The following is a 12,331-nucleotide window of genomic DNA, read 5'->3' on the forward strand; positions in this document are numbered from 1 at the left end:
AACTGTTTGAAAAAAATGTTTTAACTCTAACAAATTCAAATATGTATCGTAAATGCATAAAAGAAAGGCATACTCTCTAATACTTCTTTTAAAATATTGATATTTAAAGTAAAATGTATACTGCTTTCTCACATCAGAAATGCTTTTGTTTGAAAAACAAGGAAAAAAGCTTCAATTGCAATTCAGTCCTAATACTCCAATTTTAAACCTCTCAGCTTGCTCTCAGGCTGGGAAGGTAAACATGAAATTTTTAAGGATGGAAGGGTCTTGAGAGTTAGCAGAATATGTCTTCTATACAACAGGTATTCAGCTTATAGGTGATGAATAAATGGATTTTCTTTTTTCTTTTCTTTTTTTTTTTTGAGACAAAGTCTCACTCTGTCACCAGGCTGGAGTGCAGTGGCGTGACCTTGGCTCATTGCAACCTCTGCCTCCCGGGTTCAAGCGATTCTCCTGCCTCACCCTCCAGAGTAGCTGGGACTATAGTCACACGCCACCACGCCAGGCTACTTTTCGTATTTTTAGTAGAGATGGGGTTTCACCATGTTGGCCAGGATGGTCTAGATCTCTTGACCTCGTGATTCACCCGCGTCAGCCTCCCAAAGTGCGGGATTACAGGCATAAGCCACCACTCTTGGCCGAATAAATGGATTTTTAAAAATGGATAAATACCGCTGTGACGTTCGATATTTTAAAAAACTACTACAAATAAAGCAATATTTGTGCAATGGTAATAATCACTTATACTTGCTATTTTTATTTTCATAAAACTAAACTAAAATTATTAATCTATAATGATTGGCATATAGGAAATAAATCTATATATAATACAAACATATGTGTCTAATAAAATGTATATATAGCTTGGGCGCAGTGGCTCACGCCTGTAATCCCAGCACTTGGGGACGCCGAGGTGGGTGAACTGCTTGAGGCCAGGAGTTCAAAACCAGTCTGACCAACGTGGCAAAACTAAAACTACATCTCCACTAACAATAAAAAATTTTAGCTAGGCGTCATAATGTATGGCTGTAATCCCAGCTACTTTGGAGGCTGAGGCATGAGAATAGCTTGAACTCGGCAGGCAGAGGTGGCATTGAGCCGAGAACGTGAGGCTCTGTCTCAAAGAAAGAAAGAAAAAACAAGTATATAAATCAACAAACACAGATAAAAAGGTTCTCTTCACTTCTGAAGGTGCTAAAAGTTCACAGAATACTCTAATCCACAAATCTATGACTTCCACTATATGGACTCTTTTTAATACAATAATATTTTAAGCACTGCTGAAAAAATCAAATTGCATGTATCTCTCATTGTTTCCTAAATATATTTTAGTATAATAGAATTGATTGGTAAGGGGCATAAACATTTTCTAAATGTGCTACTTACAATCAAATTGTCTACTTAAAAAGTCATCAGCAACTTAAACTTTAAGCAGTAGTGTAAATATCACTGCTCTTCATCCTTACAAACTTTGTAGATAGAAAACAGTATTTCATTCCGCTTTTAAATTAAATTCCTTCTCTTACCAGGAACACTAATTTTTCCTATGTGCATAAATCACTTGCAGAGCTGAAAAAAATACTTTGCCCAATTTTAGAGTTCTTTTCACGTCGATCTGAAAGAATTATCTGTAAAATAAAGATCTATTTCTGATATAATATGTACACACACACACGGTAAGTATTTTACAAGTATGTCGTCTTTTTCTTTTTGCCATATACAGACTTAATTTTAATTTTGCTAAATTAAACCTTCGGAATGCTTGCTTGTGAGGTTCTTAGGAAGGTCTTTGTTAACATCACAATCTATCTATATAAATAGGCATTTGTGTTTTCTTCTGGTATTTTTTATAATTTTTTCTAATTTTGTATATTTAAATTTTTTAATCTAAATTCCATGAGGAACTGTTTTGTTGACATAAAAATTTAGCTTGTTTTCTCCACAAGGCAGGCATTTCATTTAAAAACATAATTCATCTTTTCCTACTTGTATAAAGTCTCACCATTACCATGTTATAAATTCTTACACATATTTGGGTGTTTCTGGATTTTCTATTCTCCTGCATTCATTTACCTGTCTTTTCAGCTGGTAGCAAACTATTAGTGAAAATTGATAGCATATTTTGATATACAGAAAACTAAAATTTTAACTCCACTACAAAATTTTCTTAATGCTACCACAATACTAAAAGCATGTGCATTTCAAAAATGTTAACTTTGATAAGTTTATTTATGTAAAATTGATAGAGAACTCACACCTTGAGAAAAATGAGTCGTCTTATTCGAGAACATGAACAATCTTCCCACTTCAAAGTTTCCTTCTAAGGTCCCTCAGCAAAGAACATATTTACATAAGAATTCATTGATATAAAATATTGGATTTTACCCAAAATGTTCTTAGCCCAGAAAGCGATATATTATGGAAATTATTTCTTTCATTATGCTTCTTTCTATAATGTATCTAACATTATATTTTAAACTGTATACATCAAAAATAAAACACTGTACATACTTTTATTAATTAAATCACTTTAAAATTGTCTCTGAAGTGCTCTGTAAGAGGAACTGTGGGTGAGTCACAAACCAGCTAAAGTTTTGGGTTTATTTTGCTGCTCATAAAGATGGCCTGGGCCCTCCGCCTCCAAGGCGTCCACATCCCAGGCGCTGCGGAGCCCGTCCGGGAAGAAAGCCCAGCACCACGGGCACCAGAACGGCCCGCTCCGCACACCCATTCTTTCCATGCCTCCCCTCGCCCCTACTCCCCAAGCCCCAACTCTGAAGGGGGTGCTTCTCCCCACCCGCCCACCTCCTCCCGCAACCCGCAGCCCGCAGCCCCCGACACCTGTTCTTGTAGGTTTCAGACCGGTCCTTTACTCTTGAGCAGGAGGCTCCGCTGCAGCTTCCACACGTTCGTTCCCCTGGACGTAGCTTTGTGGATCTTCCCGAGATCCTCATCTGGGGTCTAGTACCAGACGTCAGTAAAGATATAGTTACCCAAGTTGCTCAGGGGCACCTGGCCCTTGTGGCTCTCCACAGCCACTATCTTTGTGGCCCCGCTACCAGCTTCAGAGAGGCCACAACTTGCCCTCGCCCTTCCCCCTGCCCAACCCCCACCCAGACCCCACCTAGCCCAGCACCAGAGAGCAAGGTGGGCTGGCCCCGACCTCCGACAGGCGCACTCCAACCTCTCTGAAGACTTGGCAGAGGTTGGAGAAGACAGGGAATCTCCAACCTCTGAGAAGACTCGAAGAAGAGCCGTTAGGTGCCAGTGCGCATGCGCACCTCAACCAGCTGCCCCCTGGCGCCCCCGCGCGAGGCGAGAATCTGCGCATGGCGGAAAAACCGCCCCTGAGCCACGTTCTCGCGGCACCACGTGCCTGCCGCAGATGGGCCTGTGGGCTGGCGGGGCTCCCAAGAACGGAGCGCTGGGCCAGGCCTGACCCAGGGCCCGCTTGACTGCACCACCCCCTTCTTCCTCCTGGACAAGCGCCCAAAGCGAGCGATCCTGGCACTGGGCACTGTGCAGCCACTGGGATGGGGCTGAGCACCAGCTCCCGCCCTCCTACAGCTGCTGGGCTGACTTCCTGAATAAGGTGCCCGGCAGCATCTGGCCAGGGGTCCATGCTCCTGGTGGCGGGCAGGGTCGGGGGTTGCCACAGCTGCTGATGCACACACACCACATGCAACCAAGTGTCTAAAGTTATCACTGTTTCCCAAAAGATAAATAAATTGACATTTAGGGTCAACATGGAATACTAAGGATAGTTGAGACATAAAGTCATCTTAAGCAAGGTTTCTTCCCTTAATCGCATAAAATCAATCACTAAGGCCACCACACGTAAGTCAGAGTTTGAATTCAATCTTTTTTCATGTTCTAGTCCACTGTTCCATTTTATCATCAATAGAGCAGACTTCCGGGGAAAATATCACAATATGCCCCCATATGTTAAATATATGTTACTGGAATTCTACTTAATACCAAATATCTGTACTCTGTTTCCAACTGTTTTATTCTACTAAATACACAGTCAGTGGCTGATACATAGTCTGGGTTTTACTGCTTTCCACATTAGTTGTTCCCTCCCAGATCCCCCCCACCCCTACCCCAGCTTATGGTATACTCCTCTTTTGTAACAGTAATCATGTGTTGGAGGAATCACTGTCTTAATGTTCTCAACTGTGTGTTTCAAAGAATAAGCGCCCCATCTCCTTTGAGTTTCTGGAAATACTGTGGCACACAGTAAGTATTTGTTCAAATTGGTGGGCAGCTAAGCCACACGATGGTGTGTTTAAAATCACTTTAAAATTACAGTTCTTACAATATAATCCCATACACAGCTTGGCAACCCATTAGACTTATGCAATTTTGCTGCATATACTTCCATCTTTTACGTTTTCTTTGGGTCATTTACATCATTAAAAACTACTTCCAAGTTATAAAGAAAGTATTTCAGCTTAACTTCCCAAGGTTAATAGGTATCCACTCTTCCCACTTTAACCATCCCATGTTTCTGCTGTTTATATTTGAATATTGGCAGTTCTCTCGTGCTGTGTTCCAGAAATATGAGACTAATTTTTGGAATTCAAAACAAATTTTTCCCATAGAAAAGTTAGAAAACAAAGAACAAAATACACAAAGGTCACCTGCGTTTCCACACCCATCCACAAAAACTTGTTTAACACACTCCAATATAAAAGAACCTGGCCACACTGTGCTATCTTCTCTAGAAAAAATGTCTTTTTCCAATTGGGTATGCCTGAAACACATTTTTCTTCCCTCTCCTCTTCCACAACCTAAGTGGTGAGGCTCCCTACATTCAGCCCTTCCCTCCTTTCCAGCCCTATGCTTCTTCTCTAGGAACAGAGAGTGAAGTATAGTCCAGCAACAGATATTCCAGGTACAAGAATCAGAGAGGAGACATTGTTCCGGGGCATAGAAAAGAAACAAGAGAGAATTTATAGTGCTACAGTGGCTGTTCACAAGATCCCCATGGGGCAGGCCCTGAGGTGCACCCAGCGTTCTAAGGGAGACAGAGGCTATAGCTGGGAGGCAAGAGCTCTAGGAGGCTCCTTGGACAGGGTGTGTTCTCATGCAGAAGCACATCATCACTCATTCATCCACCAGTAAACACTGAGAACATACAATCTCTTAGCACTTATATTCAGAAAATAAAATAGGCACATAGAAGTTGCAGTCAATGGGGGCAGAACACATTACTCAAGTAACTCTCTCAAACATTTATCATTAAAAACTGAGATAAATTCACAGAAGGAAAGGAAAACAATTCCATGAGAGTGTGTGTAAATCATCTGTCCTAGCTTGAGAGATCAAGGCAAGATTCACTAAGGGTGTAATACTTAAGGTGAAATCTGAAAGATCAGGAAGAGAGAGGGGATGGAGAAGACAGGAGAAACTCTAGGCAGAGGGAACAGGATGAAAAACGCCTGTGGAAAAAAAGAGACAATATTTTCCAGAGAGGAAGAAAGAACAGTCATGGAGAACAAGGCAAAGGGGGTGGTAGAGGGTAAACAAAAACAGGCTGTCTCATAAACTCATTCTTTACAAGTATTCAGTGAGAAGCTACCATATACCAGGCACTCTGTGAGGCCCTTGGGATGGAGCAGTACCTAAGACAAGCAGGACCATCCCTCCCACAGCACTCACAGTGCATGGGAAGGACAGACTAAAAAGTAAGCAAGATAATGTCAAACAACGATGTACCAGTGAGCTGAATTTCTATGTGAGCAAAGTCCATGCACACAGATTATACCTACCCATGGAGCCTTATTTAAATGTTGCTGGTTGTGGCACACATCAAGATGCATGCAGGAATTGTTCCCAAAGCCAGACCATACTTTTTTTATAGGCAAGGCACACCTGTGTCCATTTTTAAGACATATATACTAAATAACAGCCAGATAAAAGAAGAATTTAGCCCTATGTCGATATCCCTTAGCATATGAAACGTATTTGATATATTTGTTTCTCATTTGACAGGAAAGGGAAACTATCACCCAAACAATATACTTCAGCCAAAGGAGAAGGAAGGACTGGGAAAGCGTGCCTTGAGATGTGTCACCCCACCCCCACCAGCTCACACGCTTGCCTGTTCTTTTCTCTCTCTCTCTCTCACACACACACACACACACACACACACACACAAACTGCCCCCTCTAATCAGGCTATTTATTAAGCTGCTAGTGCTTCCACGCCATGCTGTTTCATGCCTCCATGCCTTTGCCTGTGCTGTCCACCCTGCAGTAAAATCCTCCCATGTTACCTCTTCAGCTCCTTGGGGTCCTCGTATCTAATTCACGCATGATATCCCGCAGGAAGCTGTTGCCTGAGTTGCTTGCTGCTAGTTGGGTTAGTTATTCTTACAAACTCTCTCCTACCAGAGCTCTTAGCACACAGTATTAAAATGTGTGTTCACATGCTTCCCACCATACTGAACTCCTCAGCAGGGAAGCTGCCAGACAGTGCCTAGGACATAAGAGAGGGGTGCGAAGTTGGTCTAATAAATAAGATGAATAAATGAATGAACAAATAAACAAATGGCCTGATTTCACAATTCACAGCCTTTACTGGAATTCTGTCTACCACAAAAGAGTGAAGAGATCTTTCTATAAATTGAGACTGATGTTCATGCATCTCAGGGATTTAACCTCAATTCTGTCCTTTCCTACTCTGACACACTCCACTTGTCCACCACGCCCACATTCTGTGCCTGAGGAACACACTCCACAGCTGAATCTGATGGAGGACCGAAGCTCCAGCGAAGTGGCCCTCAAGTAAATCCTGCTGCTCACTCCTCCTGGCCTGGAGTCAGATATCCTGTGGCCTGGAGTCAGATATCCTGTGAGTGCTGAGGCCAAAGAAAATGGAAGGACAGAGTCAGATGGCATCAACCACAGTGGGGAGCACAGGTGAAAGATGTCTTGTGAAAGAGGGATGAAGGGAGGCTCTAGGACAAGGTGATCAGGGCTGGGGCACAGCTTCAGGATGTACGCTGAAGCAAGCAAGCTTATGCCAGGCTGCAGTGACAGAGAGACAGGCCAAAAACGCTCTCGGACCCTCCGCACCACACAGGTCCTAGGAAAAAGGCTCTGGTGGATGCTTTTCAGAGGACACAATCCCCTGGGGAATTCTGAGGCCAGAAAAGACACATGGCTAATCATTTCCCCTGAGTAATCTTAAAACACATACAAACACACAATAAACTTTACACAGCATGTTCTCAAAATCAAGAAACTGACTTGTACTTCCTCATCCTACCTCTCAAGAAAGATTCTGTCTGCTGATACCTTTAATTCCTTTAACAGCAATAGTTTTTCATTTCATAAAAAGAAATAAAGGGCAAACTGCCTGTGACACACAGTGTGAATAAATTTCAGCCAAATGAAATTAGATTACTTAAAAACACCATGCTCAGAGTAGAACATATACACGTTCAAATCCAGTTTCCACTGTTTCTTAGCTATACCACCGGACCCCGGCCTTTTTGGCACCAGGGACCAATTTCGTGGAAGATATTTTTTCTTCATTGTTGGAGGGGATGGTTTTGGGATGATTCAAGCACATTACATTTACTGTGCACTTTGTTATTATTACATTGTAATATATAATGAAATTATACAACTCACCATAATGTAGAATCAGTGAGAGGCATCAGCTTCTTTCCCTGCAACTAGACTGTCCCATCTGGGGGTGATGGGAGATAGTGACAGATCATCAGTTATTAGATTCTCATAAGAAGCACACAACCTAGATCCCCTGCGTGCACCACAAGCATGTTCACAACAGGGTTCACGCTCCTGTGAGAATCTAATGCCACTGCTGATCTGACAGTAGGCAGAGCTCAGGCCATAATGCGAATGACGGGGAACTGCTGTAAACACACATGAATCTGCTCTAATGCCCACTCACCACCTCCTGCTGTACAACCAGGTTGTTAAAAGGCCAGGGACCAGGACCCCTAAGCTACATGGCCTCAAAATACATAATAACTCAGTCTCCACTTGTTTATTTATACAATGAGGTGCCACCACCTCTCCAGGAGTAAAGCCGTCAGCAGGACACACAATCAGCTACCACTCCCCTTCCACATGTTTTGATGGGGGATAAAAAACAAAGAGAAAGAATGGATGAACTAAGGCATAAAAGGCAGAGAAAAGGGAAAAAACCAATATTGAAATGATAGAACTTTTCAGTTTTCTTTAGTTCTTTATGGATTTAAGGGAAAGGCACTCTTGAACAGATGACATCGGCGGCTCAGCAACTCCCCCTGTGGCTTGTTAGGAATGACCACCAGAAGAGAATGTAGAAGCCACCTGTCAAAATCTCCTACGGCATCCAAAACAAAATGTCCCCTCAGCAACTATTTACATATTTCCAATGACAAATGCAATATTCCACAAATCACATTGTTAAATATTCCCACTGTAACTAAGGTCATCCTTCCTCGGGCCATGTGTACCTTTTCTTATTTCATCAGGTGGTACTCCATCTCAGCACACCAAAGAACTACTCCCTTCCAACATGTGAAGGATCATGCCTCCCCCTCAACATCTACATCTCCTTCCTTCAAGGGCACCCTCTTTTGAAGGTCAATGTTCCTTTTGATCCTTCATTCTTAAAATTAAACTCAAAAAACTACAGATGCATATAAACATCTATACATTTGCTTAAATGAGCAAATATACAAAATCCTTAAACCAACATTCAAGCTGTGCCTCAATTTTATTTTAGTACTGATATTCCTCGTTACATCTCCCTTTATAATATTTATCTTTTATTCTGCAGCTTCAAGGTAGATTTACATGTCATAAAACTCACCTGATTTAAGTGTACAACTCAATGTGTTTTAGTGAATTGACACTGCAGTCCAGGTTTAGAATCCTCCCATCACCCCAAAAGTTCCTTCATTCCCATCCGCAGTTAATCCTCTCTCCTACCTCTAGCCCCTGGGCAGCCACTGACTTACTTGCTGTCACTAGTTTTGTCATTTGTAGAAATTTCATATAAATGGGATCATATAAACTAGTCTTGTTGTCTAGCTTCTTTCACTCAGCATGTGGAGTTGAGCATTTATCCATGTTGTGGCACGTGGCACATTCCTTGTCACTGTTCACTAGTATTCCACTGTGTGGATGTACCACAGTTCACTCACAGATGACAAACATTTGGGTTGTTTCCAATTTGGGCTATTATGAACAATACTGCCATAACCATTCACATACAAGTCTCCACGAGGATATGTTTCCATTTATTTTGGAGTAGAATACTAGGTTTTATGGTAAGTAAAAGTTTAACTTTGTAAGAAACTACAAACTCTTTCCCTCAGTGGCTGCCCCATTTTGTATTCCCACCAGCAACATGTGAGGGTTCCACTTTCCCACAGCATCACCCACACTTGGTACTGCCACTCTTTCTGGATGTGAAGTGGTATCTCACTTTCGTTTCTATTTGCATTTTGCCAATCACTAATGGTGCTGAGGATATCTTTTCATAAGCTTACTTTCCATTTATATATCTTTTTTGATAAAATGTCGATTCAAGTCTTTTGCCATCTGCTTACTGGGTTGCTTATTTAGTTCTTTAAATATTCTGGGTACAATACTTTATCAGATATGAATTTTTCAAGTATTTTATCCTAGTCTATGGCTTGTTTTTTTCATTTTGTTAACGGTGTCTTCTTCGTAAGAGTATTTTTTTTATTTTAATGAAGTCCAAACTACTAATTTTCCTTTTATTTTGTCATATCTTCAAAAAAATAGTCATATCTTTTAATGTCATATCTTTGCTAATCCAATGTCAAAAATATTTACTCCTATTTTTTCCTAAAGGTTGTACAGTTTTTTCTCACTTGTAAGTTTCTGGTCTATTTTGAGTTAATTTCTGTGTATGTTCTGAGGTGGAACTCAAGATTTATTATTTATTTGTTTGCATGTGTATATATACAATTGTTACCACATCATCTGTTGAAAAGATAATCCTTCCCCCAGTGACTTGTCCTAGCACATTTGTCAACAATCTTTGACCATATTTTACTCAACTAATTAACATGTCTATCTCTACACTATTAGCACACTGTCTTGATGACTGTAGCTTTATGGTAAGTTTTGTAATGCGGTAGTGTAAGCCCTTCAACTTTTTTCCTCTGTTTTTTTTTTTTTTTTAATTATCCTAGATCCTTTGTGTTTCCATTTAAGTTTTAGAATCAGCTTGTTCATTTCTATAAAATCACTTGAAGCCAGGGGAGGTGGAGGTTGCAGTGAGCTGAAATCGTGCCCCTGCACTCCAGCCTGGGTGACAGAGCAAGACTCTGTCTCAAAAAAAAAAAAAAAAAAAAATCCTGCTAGAATTCTGCCAGGGATTACATTGAACCTATTGCTCAAATGTGGAAGAAATGCCGTCTTAACAAGATTTGAGTCCCCCATAAATATGGTGTATGCCTCTGTTTATTTATTGATAGATCTTTAATTTCTCTCAGCAATGCTTTTTATTTCCAGTGTAGCTCTTGCACTTCTTTTTAAAATTTATTCCTAAGCATATTGTTCTTTTTGATGCTATTGTGAATAGATTTTTAAAAATTTTAGACTATTCATTTCTTTTATATGGACACAACACTGATTTTTGCATATTGCTCTTACATCCTGTGATTTAACTACTTCTTTCATATTGTTTTGAATAAATACATCTCACTTGAAATGTTAAACTTCATGCCCTGCATTATTTTACTTCCCTTTTACACAAAAGCTATACCAAGAGGAAGGCAAACATTTCAACCACCTTTTTAGAAATCACCTGCTTTGGAACAATAATTCATAATAGGTCATTAATAAACAAACTTCATATATTTCATTATTTGTGCTAAAGCAGGTTTAAAATTTCCACTTAGCAAACTTAAACTTATATTTTTAAAGCTAGTAGGAAAAGTGACTGTCTGCCTCCTGCTCTTTTTAAAAATCCCTGTGGCAGGAGTCTACTTATAATACAGATTTGCCAAATCCAATCCACCTTCGGTTTTTGTAAACAAAGTTTTCCTGAAACACAGCCATGCTCCTTTGCTTACATATTGTGTATATATACATTTGCACTATGACAGCAGACCGGAACAGCGACACAGACTGCATGTCCTGCAAGGCTAACAGTTCAGTATCTGGTTCTTTACAAAGATAGTTTGCCAAACCTGCTCTCAGAAATGCTGGGTGAATATGGTGAGAGTTAAATTCCTGCTTTGTTACTTAAGAAGAATTAATGTCTTAATATATAGTGCCACAGAGTGTTTGTGTTCCCTTAAAATTTATATTTGAAACCTAATCCCCAATATGAGGATACCTGGAGGTGAGTCCTTTTGGAGGTGATTAGGTCATGAGGGCAGAACCCTCACGAGTGGAATTAGTGCCCTTAGAGAAGACACCCAGAGCTATTCTGCCTCTTCTACCATGTGAGGTTAAAGAGAAGATGGTGACTATGAAAAAAGAAGCAGGCCTTTGCCGGACACCAAATTGCTCAGCACTTTGATCTTGGAGGGTCCACACTCCCAAACTGGGAAAGACAAATTTCTTTAGTTTCTCAGACACACAGTTTATGATATTTTGTTAAGGCAGTTCAAACTAAGGCATATAGGATATTCTATTCCTAAATACTCTTTTCTTTGTCTCTAATACTTAAATTGTTCAATTTTTTTCCTCAAAAATCTCAAAACTTACATGAAAATACAGACTAGGGAAAAGCACTGAATTCTAAAGTAGACTATAGATTAGAGGTAAATTATCCAGATATGGATCAGAAGAATAAAGCATACATATATAAGCATTAAAGGGAGCTATAAAAATTAAGTTTATATGTATTAAAATATTTTAATTTGCACATGGGTCTGTTATAGCATGTGCATTAACTACATTATGAACATCTTATAAAGAACATAAAGCAAAAACTATCATAAAGCAGAGAGAGGCCAGAATGTAAAAACTGTTCAGTACTTACAGAAGTCCAAATCCTTCATCTGAAATATTTAAACCCTGGCTGGTCAAAGAAATATATTATATATACCATGTAAAACTAGGCTAAAATAAATAGACAGATGGTATTGTACATAAAAAATAACTGGACAATACATAGTAATGCTCTAAGTCCCATCTTGTGTATTTGGGTGAAATTCTTAAGGTCTGACCCATTAAACATTTTTAATTACTACCAAGGCCTAAGTAGAAAGAAAATGAGCATATACAGATAAGAAGAACATAAGAAAGAAAAAGTCAAACAGAAAAATATATATATGGCTATAAACTAAAATAGAAAAGACATCAAAAAGATATTAAAATAT

The 12,331-nt window shown here is 39.9% G+C and overlaps 1 long non-coding RNA gene across 1 annotated transcript in view; it reads right to left on the minus strand.

Annotated features, from left to right (window-relative positions):
- Window positions 1-2,829: 2,829 nt before the first annotated feature.
- Window positions 2,830-12,331, minus strand: part of LOC129524141 (uncharacterized) — a 48,559-nt gene continuing 39,057 nt past the window's right edge. The window contains exon 3 of the long non-coding RNA XR_008667823.2: window positions 2,830-2,961. This is a non-coding gene — a long non-coding RNA (uncharacterized lncRNA). The remainder of the gene's footprint in view (window positions 2,962-12,331) is intronic.

Source organism: Gorilla gorilla, chromosome 7, assembly GCF_029281585.2.
Source record: "Gorilla gorilla gorilla isolate KB3781 chromosome 7, NHGRI_mGorGor1-v2.1_pri, whole genome shotgun sequence".
Classification (NCBI taxonomy): Eukaryota; Metazoa; Chordata; class Mammalia; order Primates; family Hominidae; genus Gorilla; species Gorilla gorilla.